Here is a 14,705-nt window from a genome sequence, read left to right as displayed (position 1 = left end):
GTGACATTTTTATTCTAAAAAAGCCCTCTAAAGTGCTGGTCACTAGAGCTCTCCCTTCCTCTTAACTTGCTGTCCCCTGCCTGTCGTCAAGTGATGCTCTTTTACTGGGGATGGCACAATGGCAGAACAAGACCTGTAGGAGGAGAGTCACCCCGCCCATTGAATTCTATGAGAGCAGGGTGGAGAAGGGACAAAAGGATGGACTTAGAGTTGAGCGAACGTACTCTTCCAAGCTTGATGCTCGTTCGAGTATTAGCATACTTGATGGTGCTCGCTACTTGAGCGAGCATCACGCCATGTTCGACCCTGCCCCAGTTTTGGCGCCTCCCCAACGCTGACGTGTCAGATTTGACGCCTCTCCTCTGCAACGCACATAAATGGTAGTTTGTGGCTGGCGTGGTGGAGGAGAGAGAGAGAGAGAGAGAGAGAGAAGGAAAAAAAAAAGCATGGCAACCGGCGGGTCCCATACAAAAATGCTCGAGTCTCCCATTGTAGTCAATGGGGTCCGTTACTCGAAAAGAGCTCTCGAATTTTATGAAAAGCTCGACTCGAATAACGAGGACCTGAGCATTTTGGTGCTCGCTCATCTCTAGAGGGATTCATACAGACATTCTTAGAGCTACTGATGGGTGATTTACTGCTATTTGTTCACATCTGCACTGCTCAGTACTCCAATACACTGTCCTACATGATGATATATCTGTATGTGTATACAGACAACAGAATCTAAGGACCCTTGGGGCTTCTTCACACGGGCCATTTTGCACGCTCATAATCGTTCTTGCAAACCGCAGAGAATAGAACCCATTAAATTCAATGGGTCTCCGCACATTCTACGTTTTTGCGCTCAATTTTCGCGTGCCAAAATATATGTGACATGCTTTATTTTTGTGTGCATTTGCACAACATAGGCACCATAGGAGTCTATGGGGTGTGCAAATGCACACCCTGTCTGTACAATATCGTGCGCGATTTTGCGGTGTTAATCAATTAAAACATGGGACTAATTAGATTGCCCAGCCAGTGCAATCACTGTTCCGGTTGTCCAGTGCCAATATAAACTGGCCTGGCAGCGTAGAAAAGCACAATAGAATGCGCAGATTCACATACGATAACCCATAAAAGCGCTCCCTTCACAGCGCTATTATAACACTTTTTCGAGCGCATTACTGCATACGCTCGTCTGCAGGAGCCCTTAGACTCTACATGCTGCTCCGATTAGCTAATACCGCTCACCTGGACAGTACTGGTCAATCAGAGCAGCATGAAGTGTCTTACACCTGAGCATCAGGGACTCAGAAAAGTGGTGCGGCCATGGTTGTCCAGGACCGGAGGGTTGCTTTAAAGAGCTCAGTATCACAGCACTATGCATAGAGGCCGCTTGATAGATACCCGTGCATTTGGATTAGAGAAAAAAATGCAGGTTTAATCAGGTTACAGTAATTAAACAGGTTTTTCCTGCATTTCTGAGTCTTAATTTGTATGTATTGTGCTATCGACAGCGTTTTCACGGTTTAACCTTTTGTGGGTTGACGTCGTTTGGTAGGTGCTGCTGTTTTTCCTATTTTCTAGACATACTAGTTTTTTTCTTACTGGAAGCGGAATGAATAAAAAGCTACCGTAATTTGAAGCAAATGTGTGTATAGAAGCAGGAATCGTATTGAGCTATTTGTAATGATTTGCTTTCCCTTATAAGGCAGAGTCTACATTCCACTGACGAGTTTTACATTCCAAGCATTGTGTTATAAAAATACCTCTCTTCCCAGGAAATGTGGCTGGGTTAGCGGGAGCCAAGATCCCAAATGAAATGGCAGGTCTGACTGGTAGAACTCGTGAGAAACACAAACAATAACACACGTGGTTCGGTGGATCGGGACATGATTAGCTTTTGTTTTTGAATGTGCTTATTACAGTTGTAGTACTTCGGGAGATGGCACAGTCATTGTTCTCTTTCGAAAGACTTTTATGGGTAGCAGGCTGCTAGTAATTGGGTAGGATATAAACTCCGGGGCCTGGCAGCGGCGCATATACAGGCCACTGGTATTCTTATAAAGCTCGTTAGCATGCAAACAATTGTTACAGCTATTTACAGATGGAACATAAAGGCTGCTACTATATATGGTGCCTCTTGAATAGACGTGAAGTGATGATTCGGCTTTGGAACCAGATTGAACAAATTGGTTCTCAACACAGCCTAAATAACAGCCCCCTAATATTATTATGGGGACTGTTGACCTTAGACATAGAAGCTTTCTCATAATAACAGGCTAGGGCACTTGGACAGTACAGATTAGGGCCAGGACATATGATCTTAGTGCTCCCAACTGTTGGTCCCTGAACCTCATATGCCAGATGTGTAAGTGGGTTCTAAAAGGCTACTGGGGTGATGGGTGGAGATCAGATAATTTGGTCTCGGGTGACAGTTTAAACCATGTATGCCTAGAAAGACTTTCAGTGATTGCCTACTTTCTGGCTGATAAAAGGGAATTAGTTGCTGCGCCACAGGCAGAAGGAGACGGGGCTGCAGAGTGAGTGAAGTGCAGCCAGTTACAGAGAGGGATTCAATAGAGAGGAACTGGCGGTGCAGAGACAGCAAAGGGTACAGAGCGAAGGTGAATGCAGATTGGGTGTTATAGCCTGCAGAAGAGGAAACATTGACTGTGTAACAGATGTAATGTTCTGCAGGGCCTTTCAGTGACTATGGGCAGGGAGATAGAAGTTGCTATTAGAGAGCAACTGTCTGCAGAGGACTGAAGGAGAACTGAGGGAGCATTGAAATAGTTACAGGACAACCGGATCAAAACCAGGAGTACTCTTGCATCAGGACCGTAAGTGAGGATGGCCTCCTAAAACACTAGATAACGCGCAAAATGAACGCAAACCTATACAGACGTAGGAGGCCTGCTGTTAGGGATTCAGGACTGACCCTATTGAAATTGGAACTAAGCATCTGTCTGTGTGTTAAGACTGTGATTGCTAGCCTGAACTAACCTGGCACAGCGGGGATGTTTGCATTAAAGAATTTTTATAAAAACTTCCTTTGGAATCTGCCCATTGTGGAACACGTTTCCTGATAAATGAAGTGCGAGCGTTACACTGTAGTATGTTATCTTTCTAAACTGCGGTGAACTTAAATTTATCCGTTTTCCCACGTGTTACTAATTGTGTAATCCTTTTATACTTAGTGTGAATCATAGTCTTTGTTCTTATATGCAAACAGTCACTGTTACTAGACTGGTTAGATGGTAATTAGGATTCTGTACTGTACGGTAATAAGCCATTCATGCCTGAACCATTTACATACTGCTTAATTCCATTCCTTTTCAAATCATTAGATCCAATAAAAGTTCCTATTTTTGTAACTTCGTTGTCCGCCTCGTATCCTGTTACCTGTGTTGTACAGCAACACCTGTGACAGAGGAACAATTATTGATCTCGCTGTCAATCTGAAGTAGAGTCCAGTGGTTCTTGCAGCTTTTCTTCAGGCTCCATCTCTCATTTGTCCAGCACTAGCTGGTTATTGTGGGCTGCAATCACAATGAAAGTTTATTTCCATATTCTAAGCTTTGTTTCCTTGCATAGGAAGGTGATACAAAGGCTCAGCTCAGGTGCACACCACAGGCTGCATGAAGTGTGTGGAAAGACTTTATTTGCAGGATCCAGGTACCTAAAGTATGGCATCTAGGCAGGGGCGTAGCTAAAGGCTCGTGGGCTGGGTGCAAAAGTTTATTGTGGGGCCCCCCAACTTCTCTTAACCCCTTAACACAGAGGCGTAACTTAAAGCTACTGGGCCGCAATGCAAAACCTGTAATGGGGCCCCCAACTATAATGCTTTATTCATAGTACTGGGCTCCCTATATGGAAAAGAGAGGCCTTATGGGCCCCCTAAGGCCTCATGTCTACGGGGAAAAGAAGATTTAAAATCTGCAGCGTTTTTCCTGCACGCGGATCCGCGCCCCATAGGGATGCATTGGACACCCGCAGGTAGTTGAATACCTGCGGATGTCATTTTCCCTTCAGGCGCGGATTGCGTGTGCGGGAAAAAAAAACGCGACATGCTCCATTTTCGTGTGGGTCTCCCGCGGGGACGGCTCCCGCAGGCTTCTATTGAAGCCTATGGAAGCCGTCCGGATCCGCAGAACACCCGTACCTGAATTAAATTTACCTGTCCGGACGCTGCGGATCTTCCCTCCTTCGCGGACGGATCTTCTTTCTTTGGCCCGGCGGATGTGCCCGGGGCATGCGCGTGGCACGCTGCCAGCATGCCGAGCACATGTGCCGTGACGAAGAAAGAAGATCCGGCCGCGACAAAAGGAAGATCTGCAGCGTCCGGACAGGGGAGATTAATCTTATTTTTAGCCTCATGTCCGCGGGAAAGGAGGGACCCGCTGCGGGATTCTGCATGGAGAATCCGCGGCGGGCCTGATTTTTCCCGTGGACATGAGGCCTAAGGCTCCTCGACCCGGGTGCAACTGCATTCTCTGCATCCCCTATAGTTACACCAGTGCATCCAGGTACCGAGAGTATGACAATGCATTTCCACTGTACTAGTGATTTCATCAAGCAACATCCTGATGCCCTTAGTACAGCAGTAAAATAGGGTACCATATTCTTGGTACCTGGATCCTGCAAATAAAGTTAGACTAGTGTTTCTCTACCTCCTGCACTGCTGTGTGAATGGGGCTGGAGGCCACCTGATAATGCATGTCTAGTGCTGTGTTATGTACAGCCTTACCAGGTGAGCAGTTTCGCAATGGGAAGTATTTTGACATTACTCACTTGTGTTGCATATAAAGACGAAGCTCTTCTGTTAATATTTTATGCCATGTGTCCTTGCAAATACACTAAAGGAAAAGTAGGAAAAGTGCTCATTGTACCAGTCACCTACTACGATATCTTCAAATACGACCTGCATCCCATTGGTTGTACGAATACATTTTTTGGCACAACATTGTTCTTGATCCATTAATTTTGACCTCACTCAGGTGGCGACCTACTACGCTTACCCTGCTTTGTGGTCGTGGTGTGGACTGTAGACTGTCATAAAATAGCCTGGTCAGGTCCAATCTGCAGGTCAAACACAAGGAGCATCAAATTCCCTACAGGCTTGCATCTTACTTTTGGAAAGCCATGTGTTTAAAAAAAGAAGAGTATACAGGGGTGGACAAAAATATGGTAACACCATACAAAATACATGCCTTAAGTTATATGGGATTATAAATCATATTTCAATAAGACATGTAGAGACCAATTTTCAGTGAAAGTAATATGACACAGATGCTGCTAGGCAGAAGTGAAGATCTGCCTGAGCAATAAGGCTCCATTGGTCAGGGGTTTAAGCGACTCAGCTGCTGTTACCAGTTGGCTTCCCAAACCACCCAGAGCAGGGCAAGAGGTGAAGTAAACACTAATTTGGCAGACAAGCTCTCAGCCAATCAGGGGTCGCCAAGCAGGGGTCAAAAGGGCAGCTCAGTGCTAATGATTAAAATCCCATGCATTTTGTATGGTGTTTCCATATTTTTGTCCACCCCCTATACGTGTTAGAATAAAGCTACTCTAGATGGCACTAACTTTACCACGCATGTCATCATACTCCTTTACCATGTAAAAAGATACATATTTTTAATGTGATCACAAGTTACTGTGCAATATTGCAACATTGTACTTTTTACTGTAATCAAGAGATTTTGAAGCAAATATTAACTGTGATGGCAGACTGGGACTTTTCCAGCCCCTCGCAGCAGTTATAATAAACACAATCGGATAAATATGCGTTTGGAAAAGACGGGGCGTGTTAAGAATACTTTAACCATCCTGTCACTATGCAAACTGTTCACTTGAGCGATTCGAATTCCACAGCGTTGGCCACCCTCCAGCATTCCTCTTTGGACTTCCCAAATATGCAGGTCTGGCTGGAAGAGTGTGGGTGCCAGTAATATGGTGTTCGTAAATTAACTGGAAAAATTCTTGATCTCATTCACATTCCTTTCATTCCAGAGTTCTGTTCACCATCTATTTACATATTCAGCTGTTTTGCTTTTCACTTTTCACTGCTGCAACATTTATCAGGTCTGCAAAAAGCCCCCTTGTTCTATACTGACGGCAACAGTCTTATCAATACAGGAGGGAATGCTCGACAAAGCCCCCTATGGGATTAAATGTGATATATGTCTGCTGGATACATAAGGACCATTTGATAACTTCACACCCGGATGAATGCCATCACTTTGTACAGATTTTGATCATCGGGTCAACAGTCTTATCAATACACAACACTGAATTTGACACATTTTTAGACCTGCAACGTATACATTGCTTTGCACTGTGACATAGTACATGGGACCAGGACCAGGGTTAGCAAGAAGAGCAAATGCTACAGCCTTTGTGTATTTTATTGCCCTTAGTGCCTCTGCAGACGGTCTTTTTTGCGCATGCAAAATCATTCGCACAGAATCGCTTGCACAAACCACATAGAGTGGAATCCATTGATTTCAATGGGTTCCTTCACATTCAGTATCTTTGCACTATATTTTTGCGCATGCAACAATATACGTGACATGCTCTACTTTTGTGCACCCAGGGCGCCATAGGAGCGCACACCCTGCCTGCATGAATACGCACACTGAACTGCGTGATTTCGGAGTGTTAATCAATAACATCGGGGACTAATTAGGCCGCTCAGCCTGTTTCAATCATGGCGCAAATGTGTCCCGTGCCGCTGTGAACTGGCTCAGCAGCATTTGAAAAGTACAGTAGAGTGTGCGGATACAGGAGCGATAGACCGGCGAGAGCGCTCCCTTCATAGCGCAATTACGTCACTCTATTGCGATCATATATATGCATACGTTTATCTGCAGGAGCCCTCAGGGCAGCTTTACATGACCGTATGCGCAAATGTGCTCACTGAAGCACAAGGTATTTGGCATGAACGAGGTTGCTTGCGTATCTGCTAATAGTGCTGTACTTTTTACGCACATAGGGCCAGTTCACATTTGTGCGCGACTCACCATTTCAGTGGATTAAAATGCTATTTAACCTAATGAGGTCCAGATGTGTTCTTTTACCAGTGTTTTGTGCAGTGGATCTCTTTGCATATTTGCGCATCTCCTATAAACCTCTATGGGAGCCTTTGCTACACAAAAAACTGAAAGATAGGACAGGTCCTACTTTTTTCCGTGCACGTAAAAAATGTACAGAAAATACGCTCATGAGAGCGAATCCATTGACATCAATGGGTTTTATTCTGTGTTTTGCCTGCATATATTTTATACAGGCAAAAATATGTGCAAATACGGTCATGTGAAATCAGCCTTGTACTGCCGTGAACAACTGTCCCATACAGAAAGTCACATACTTGCATCTCTTACATGTATATGGTTTACCAGAGATATTAAAGGTTTGCCGTGAGAGTAAACTGTCCTATGAAAAGTGGAGATATCAAGCAAAACGAGTCAAAGAAATACGTTGCTTGGTTAATAACTGGAAAAGAGAATGCAGCAAGTGGTTATAAGGGCCAATGTCTACGGGCGGATTTCTGCCACGTGTCACACGGCGGAAATGCGCGCGTTATCCCGCAGCTATTAGGTTCTATTGAACCTAATAGCTCAATGTTCACGCTGCGAAATTCTACCACGGAATTCCGCTGCGTGAAAGAAAGCAGTCAATGGAAGCCGTCCGTCATGTGATACTTCCACTGTGAGCACATTGCCCACCGTCGGCGCGTCATGCGCTGTACTGCACATGTACGCCGGTTCGCCAGACGGGACTCGCGCAGCAGATCCGGAGAGGTGAGTATGAGGTCTTTGTGGAGCACCGTGTCGGATGTTCCGCTGGTGAAGTCTGACATGGTCGTGGACATGAGGCCTTAGTCAGCTGTATCCATGAGGAGAGTTTTCATTATGAGAGGTACATTGTACAGGAATAAGAGGGTTTGAAATAGGATAAAATCTATGTGGATACATAAAGATGCAAAGGAGCCAATAAACAACAAAAGGAAAGCATTTAAACTGCTATAACAGGAGGAGAGTGAAGTAACACTATAAAGCTATAAGGGGAAAAATAAATTGTTTAGGAAACAAATAAAAGTAGGAAAGGAAGAGCTAGCGAGACTCCTTGCGAGAAAAGAATAAATCTAACCCTAAAGTGTTTTTCATTTATATGAATAGTAAAAAGGAGGAATTGTAAAGTGTGATGATGAGAAAGTGAACTGAGTAAATATTTTTTCTCTACTGTATTTACAAAGGAAAATGAAAGGTCAGGTGAAATGCAGAGCGATAGAGTAAACTCTCCACTAAAATTGTATCAGCATAAAGTTACTTCAGATAAAATTGTTTGGGCTTGTGTTTTAATTTTTATCCATGCAACATCCCAACTATACCTTGCCAAAAATCCTACTTATTATATCTGTCTTGTCAGTAACGCTGCTATGCATTTCTGGATCTGCTGTGGCATGCATGGGTATGCTTTAGTGATGCCCATATAATTAGACTGTATTCTGTGCCTCTTGCTAGAGACATAGGATTCAATGCACATGCTCTCCTTTACTTTGCATTCTTTGTATCAATTTTTTTTTACAGGGCCACATCACTACTGTGGTCTACAGCACCGTCCGTGCAAACCACTGCACATAACACAGAGCATGAGTGATATCAGTCTATACTCTCTGTAACTTCAGCGCCTGGGTCTCAGGGTCTTTTGGATCCTCCTCTTCACTCGCAGCTCTTGGGGCCTTTTCCTGTACTACTCCCCAGTTTGGGGACAGTGTTACTTGTGCTGCCATGTGGACCCAATAGCAGCTGCCGTGTACAATGTAGTCCTTCTTGTGCCCCATCTCATAGTCCTAGGGACCTCTGCTGTATGCTACTCACAGACTCTCACTGTACTGCATACATTTCCTCTGATGCAGCTCTCTATTACTTTTATCTGGCCCAAAATTGCCACCAACATGTGACCTGAGGGTGAGCTCGGCAGGTGATGTCACAGGGGTGTAGACCCTCACATCGAGGCTACAACAAAATTGAGCCCATCATTCCCTATTACCCTGCCTCTTTTTCTGGCAGGAAAAAGGGGCTTCACACTGCCTGCTGCCCTCCCTCTCTGTCCCTAACATTGGGCCAGCAGAGAGGCACACACACGGTGCTGCAGCGCTGTACTCTGTGGCGCGGCCTGTCCAAGCTCCTGGACGCATCCCAGGCTGAGAGGAGGCAGGGCTTAACATTGTGGCCATCAACTGCTCCTGACAGCAGCTATCCGAGCCGTCAGGGAGGAGGAGTGGCGCACCACTACCCCTTTACAGTCCTGCTGCAGAAAAAACTTGGAGTCAATCAAATACATTCTACTTTTGAAAAAAAAAATCATTTCTTTGTAGAATTTTTTTCACACCTGTCTAAAACTTTTGCACAGTACTGTAAATCACACAGTAATAAGCCTTGTTACTCCAAAACGAGGAGTCATTCCTAAACTAAGAACAAGTACATTACAAAGGAAAGACTTAATGATACTTCATTTTTATGCTTCCATCCTGGTTTTGGCAAAATTCAAAAGAGCTTTAGAAATGAATAGTGTAATATAGCACTTAGATTGTTTGAGTTGTTTGTGAAGGACATATAATAGGATCCCAGCAGAGGTGTTACCTGAAGCTCCTGGGCCCCAATGCAAAATCTGTAACAGGGCCCCCAACTATAATTCTTTCTTCATAGTACTGGGCTCCCTATATGGAGAAGAGAGGTCTTATGGGCCCTCTAAGGCTCCTGGGCCCGGGGTGCAACTACATCCCCTGCACCCCCTATAGTTATGCCAGTGATCCCAAGTAATATGGACAACCAATGAAGAATGATAATCAGCTGGATCTTGTCCATTTAGATTATCTGAGTACCATTAGACCACTGAGGAACAGTGTTCTTGAATGTCAAGCTGAAGGAGCTATCAGTCAACGGGGGCCATTATTCTGGTGCCTTGCATTAAGTACTGTAGCAGGCAGAAATGTTGTGTTGCAACACTAGGTGGGTTAAGATACATTTATGTAAGTTTGTTTTAGTTCCTTGATGATCTTATGTAGCTATAGGGGGTGCAGGGGTAGCAGTCGCTACCTGGCCCTTATGTCTTAGGGGGCCCGAAGGCCCTTTTATCACATAAGAAGACACTAGTATTATAAATAGCACATGGTAAAGGGGATCTGATACAGATTTTGCATCAGGGCCCACGAGCTTCTAGTTACGCCCCTGCATATTACGCTATTGTTTGGTTAGTTTGTGAAGGATAAATAATAGGATCCCATGTACGGAAAAGATACCTGCTGAAACTTGAGCAGACATTTGGGTTAGTCATCAACCAAAGAACATGCCATTGGACTGAGTCATAAAGAAAGGAGGAGTAACTGAAGACTGAAGAGAAGTGAAGGCTGAGCTTGTAAGAGGGTCGATTTTAGTGTGTGACCCTTGACTCTGACAATGTAGTCCATGCAAGGATGGCACAGTAATGGAGGCAGACAAAGCACAATAATAGAAATGTACTTTGTTTGAAGTACAAAGCATTATGGCTATAAACAGTGGCACATAGCTTGGTGGTTTACAGTCTCTAGCAAGCAGAAAACTTAGTGGTTACAGTCTCTAATGAGCATACAACTTGGTAATTACAACCTCATTTGGCCACACAACATGGTGGTTACAGTCTTAATAGGGCACAGAGCTTAGTGGTTACAGTCTGTAATTGGCATACACTTTGGCACTTAGGGTCTCTTATAGGAAAACGTACATAATTTGGTAGATTTGGGTGACACTGCAGGTTTAGCACTGGCTCAGACTCTGTTTTTTGATCACACGTAGGCAAGGGTGACAAGGTTTTCTCCTGCCCTCTGGTTGAAAACGACTTTTAGGATACACAGGGCCTGTAAAATCCAAGTGAGGGCGAGCACCCACTGGCGTTTTTTTTACCTGCGTTTTGCGTTTTTCCTGCACAGGCATAGAGATAACATGTGCTCCTGTCCACTGGCGTTTTTTTTGCGTTGCGTTTGCGTTTTTAACATAGGAACTGTCAGTTGCATATGTGTCCTTATTTTTCTCAATGGAAATTAACGGAAAAGCCGCGAAAACGCCGCGAAAAACGCACGGAAAAATCGCGGGAAACGCGGCGAAAACAGTGGGTGCTCGCCCTAATACAGCAGTATGATTTGGGATGTTGCCAGAGCCTTTATAGGCATCAGGCATCCTTACACAAGAGGCTGGAGCAACCTCACAATCTAAAGCTATGTGCAGCATGCTGTGGTATGGAGTGAACACCTCTTGACCCATAGCAGAAACATCCTCTTGGAAGATTCGTGGTCTGCTGCACAGTCCTCTGGGCCCCTGCAAAGAACTGTTCGTGGTTCTGCAACTGTTTGAATGGTTGAAGCGTACATTTCTCTCCAGGTGTGAGTGTAACCACTATGCTGTTGGTTCCACTATAAGTGACTGTAACTGCTAAGCTTGATGTGCTTCTCTGTGAGAAGAATAAAAGGATTTGCTCCTGCAAAAAGTGCCTGCAAAAATTCCAACGGGGTGTTGTAGTTTCCTCAACAAGTTCCTGTCACATTTTGCAATATCAAGTGCGAGTGTAACCACCATGTTGTTGTACCACTATAAGTGACTGTAACTGCTAAGCTTGATATGCCTCTCCATGAAAAAAAGAATGAAATGGTTTTCTCCTGCAAAAATTGCCTACAACATTCCAGCGGGGTGTAGTCTCCTTAACAAGTCCCTGTCCCACTTTGCAATATCAAATACATACTCGGGCCAGTGAACAAATTAGAATATTTTAGGAGGGTTGAGGAAACCTGTGCAATCAAAGGGAGACTATACAAATCCATACAGACTTGTACTTGGTTGGATTTGAAATAAGGACCCTATTACTAGTGACTAAGCCACCACATGTAATGAAATGTAGCCTGTTCTAGTTAGAACTGGGTTTAAATAACTTTGCAAACAGAATGACTCTGCTTTCTCCATGATAGTGAATAGAAATAAACCATTTCTCAGAACTCTGCCTTAGGCCTCTTTCCCTTGAGCGTATATCAACGACCAGCTGATATACGCTGTACTCTGATGCATCAGATCACATGGCCGTATACCTGAGATGTAAAAGCACCCGGCCAGCCAATATAGCGCCGGGTGTTTTTACATCGGGTCCAAAAGATGAGACTACTATGTTCAGTCAAGACAATGTTAGGAGTGTATATCAGCAGGCCGTTTTCACGAACAAGGGGCGGGATGGGAGCGGGGCTAAACTCACACCCTCTCCCTGCCCCTTGCCCATAGCCATCAATGGGAAGAGGCCGGACCTGCTGACGCTTAGCTCTGCCCCCGCACTGCCCCCTCCTATTGCAAAGAACAAGCGGGGAGGAGAGCAGAGGTGAGCCTGCGATGGGGAGGGAGGGGAAATGGGCGACGGCATAGTAGTCTGAGCGTATATGCGCCGGGACCCATGCCATCTGAACGGGCACACAAACGTTTGATTTGTGCTCCCGTTCACCAGTTTTATCTCTCCCAACGTAGCATATATTGGCCAGCCGTGAAAACAGTCGGCTGATATACACTCGTAGGAAAAAGGCCTAACATTGTCTTGACTGAACATATCATAGACCGAACAGCAAATCTTTCAAGGAATTTATAATACACATTAATTGTTCTTATGCCGCAGCCCTTCTTTTTTCATGATAAGCAGGAAATCCTTTTTAAAGAAAACTTTTTATAAAGTTTTAACATGCATGCCTACTCTACAAGTATTTCACACACACTATCTTGAGCGGGGACCTAAAATAGTTAAAAAGCAGAAATAGAAAATGTGTCTCCAAATGTGAGATTCTCTCTCTGTAATTTCGTGCCCACCCATGACCATCTGCAAGACTTAAATTCACGATCAAAAATAACATCTTGAAAATGCAAACAGCAGAGAAGCGTGTTACTCCATGACAAAACACTGCGCTGTAGGTGGAAGAGATATTTCAAGTGAAGGAATGAGATACAACAGTAAACAAAAATGTTTTGCATGAATCAGCTGAGCTAATAAATTCACGAAGAACAGAACAAAATGTGCAGAGAGCGAATTTCATTTGTCTTACCATTATTCACGTATAAATCAGGAATTCACAGCATATAAACACAGTCTCTTAGATTAAAGGAGTCTTCTGAGAATTAACTATTGATGCCCTATCCTGAGGTTAGGTCATCACTAGTTGATCGGTAGGGGTCTGCTGCTCGGGATGCCTGCCAATCAGCTATTTGCTGGGCTTGCTGTCAAGGCAGATAGAGCAGGAAGCGGACAGCGTTGTCCACACTGCAGTGGCCTGGGCTGGTAATGCAGGCAGAGCTCTCATTGATTTTGGACTCCACCGATCAATTGATGACCTATATCAATAGGATTGATACCACAGTCCACTAGTAAAGAGCTCTGTGCGAAGTACTGGGAAGAAGTAGTAGATAGAATGGCTTTGCCATTGATAAACAACATTAGAGAGGAAATTATCAGATTTGGAGTCATTCCCTTGGCTATAATAATGGATCAGAGGGGAAGGGGTGTCCTGAAAAAACACACCACAACCACCATTACAAACCAACCAGCTGTATACTCAATTAAAGGGGCAATTCCAAAGCTGACAAGTCCAATACTTTCCCAACAATATACAATTTTTGTACTTCTTGCACCTGGAGAGTTTTCTCTTATTTAAAGCATGTATATGTATTAAACAGTCTTTATTACTAACCTGTACAGATGTTAGTATACACCGAATGATCGCTGCATTAGGAAGAGCTGGCATGTGACATCCTGTGATCAGTAACAGTGCCATGTGATGGCCATGTCACAGTCTGCTCTCAGATACTGTGCTAACCTCTCCTCTGTGCAGCAGCATTGGGCAGTCATGGGTAAATATGGTAACTTGAGTGACATTGACTGTTGGCAGAATGTTGGTGCCCAGTGGTGTGATGCCAGTATTTCTGCAACAGTCACACTGGTTTATTTTTCCCAAAACAAGAGTGTACCAAGGCTGGCTGAACCATGGCTAGTCATCGGATAGAAGATCATATAAGGACAGGCCACATGTGAATAATCCTAGAGGCAAACATCAGGTGGCGAGTTTGGCATCTCAGCAATGCCTTGCCACAGTGGACCAACTGATCCAGCAGTGCAACAGCAGGGATGTTAGACAAATTTGCACAATGGCCATGTGGCATACTTGTATCGATTGGGGTTCAATGGCCGAAAATCAGCAAAGGGTGCTGCTGCTGATCCTTTATCATGACCAATAATAACCATGGGCCCAGAAAAGACATCATGAAGGGGGGCCATTCCAGTCTCCCCTCCACCCGCAGCATGCAGAGTGATAGCTCCTTTCCTATACACAAAAGAGGAGAGAGTTGTCAGTCTACATGATGTGGGAAGGGAGAAGCCGGCATGGCCCCCCTCCATGACTCACAGCACAGCTCCAAGTCAAATTTCATGAGCCTGGCGACAGAATCCCTTTAATAGCCAGCGAATAGGAATTCATATAGCCATACAAAAATGGCTATTCCAGCCACTGGTCTGCAGAGTCCATACCCACTCTTCACAAGTAACCATGTTGTAATGGAAAAGATCATAAAACTAAAACTTCCATTTGTATGTGCAAAATGTATTGATGACCTGGTGCTAGCAATACTCCAGGTAGAGATGAACAAACTTTTCAAAAGTTTGGT

Source organism: Eleutherodactylus coqui, chromosome 5, assembly GCF_035609145.1.
Source record: "Eleutherodactylus coqui strain aEleCoq1 chromosome 5, aEleCoq1.hap1, whole genome shotgun sequence".
NCBI lineage: Eukaryota > Metazoa > Chordata > Amphibia > Anura > Eleutherodactylidae > Eleutherodactylus > Eleutherodactylus coqui.
Note: the sequence above shows the minus strand (reverse complement) of the source record.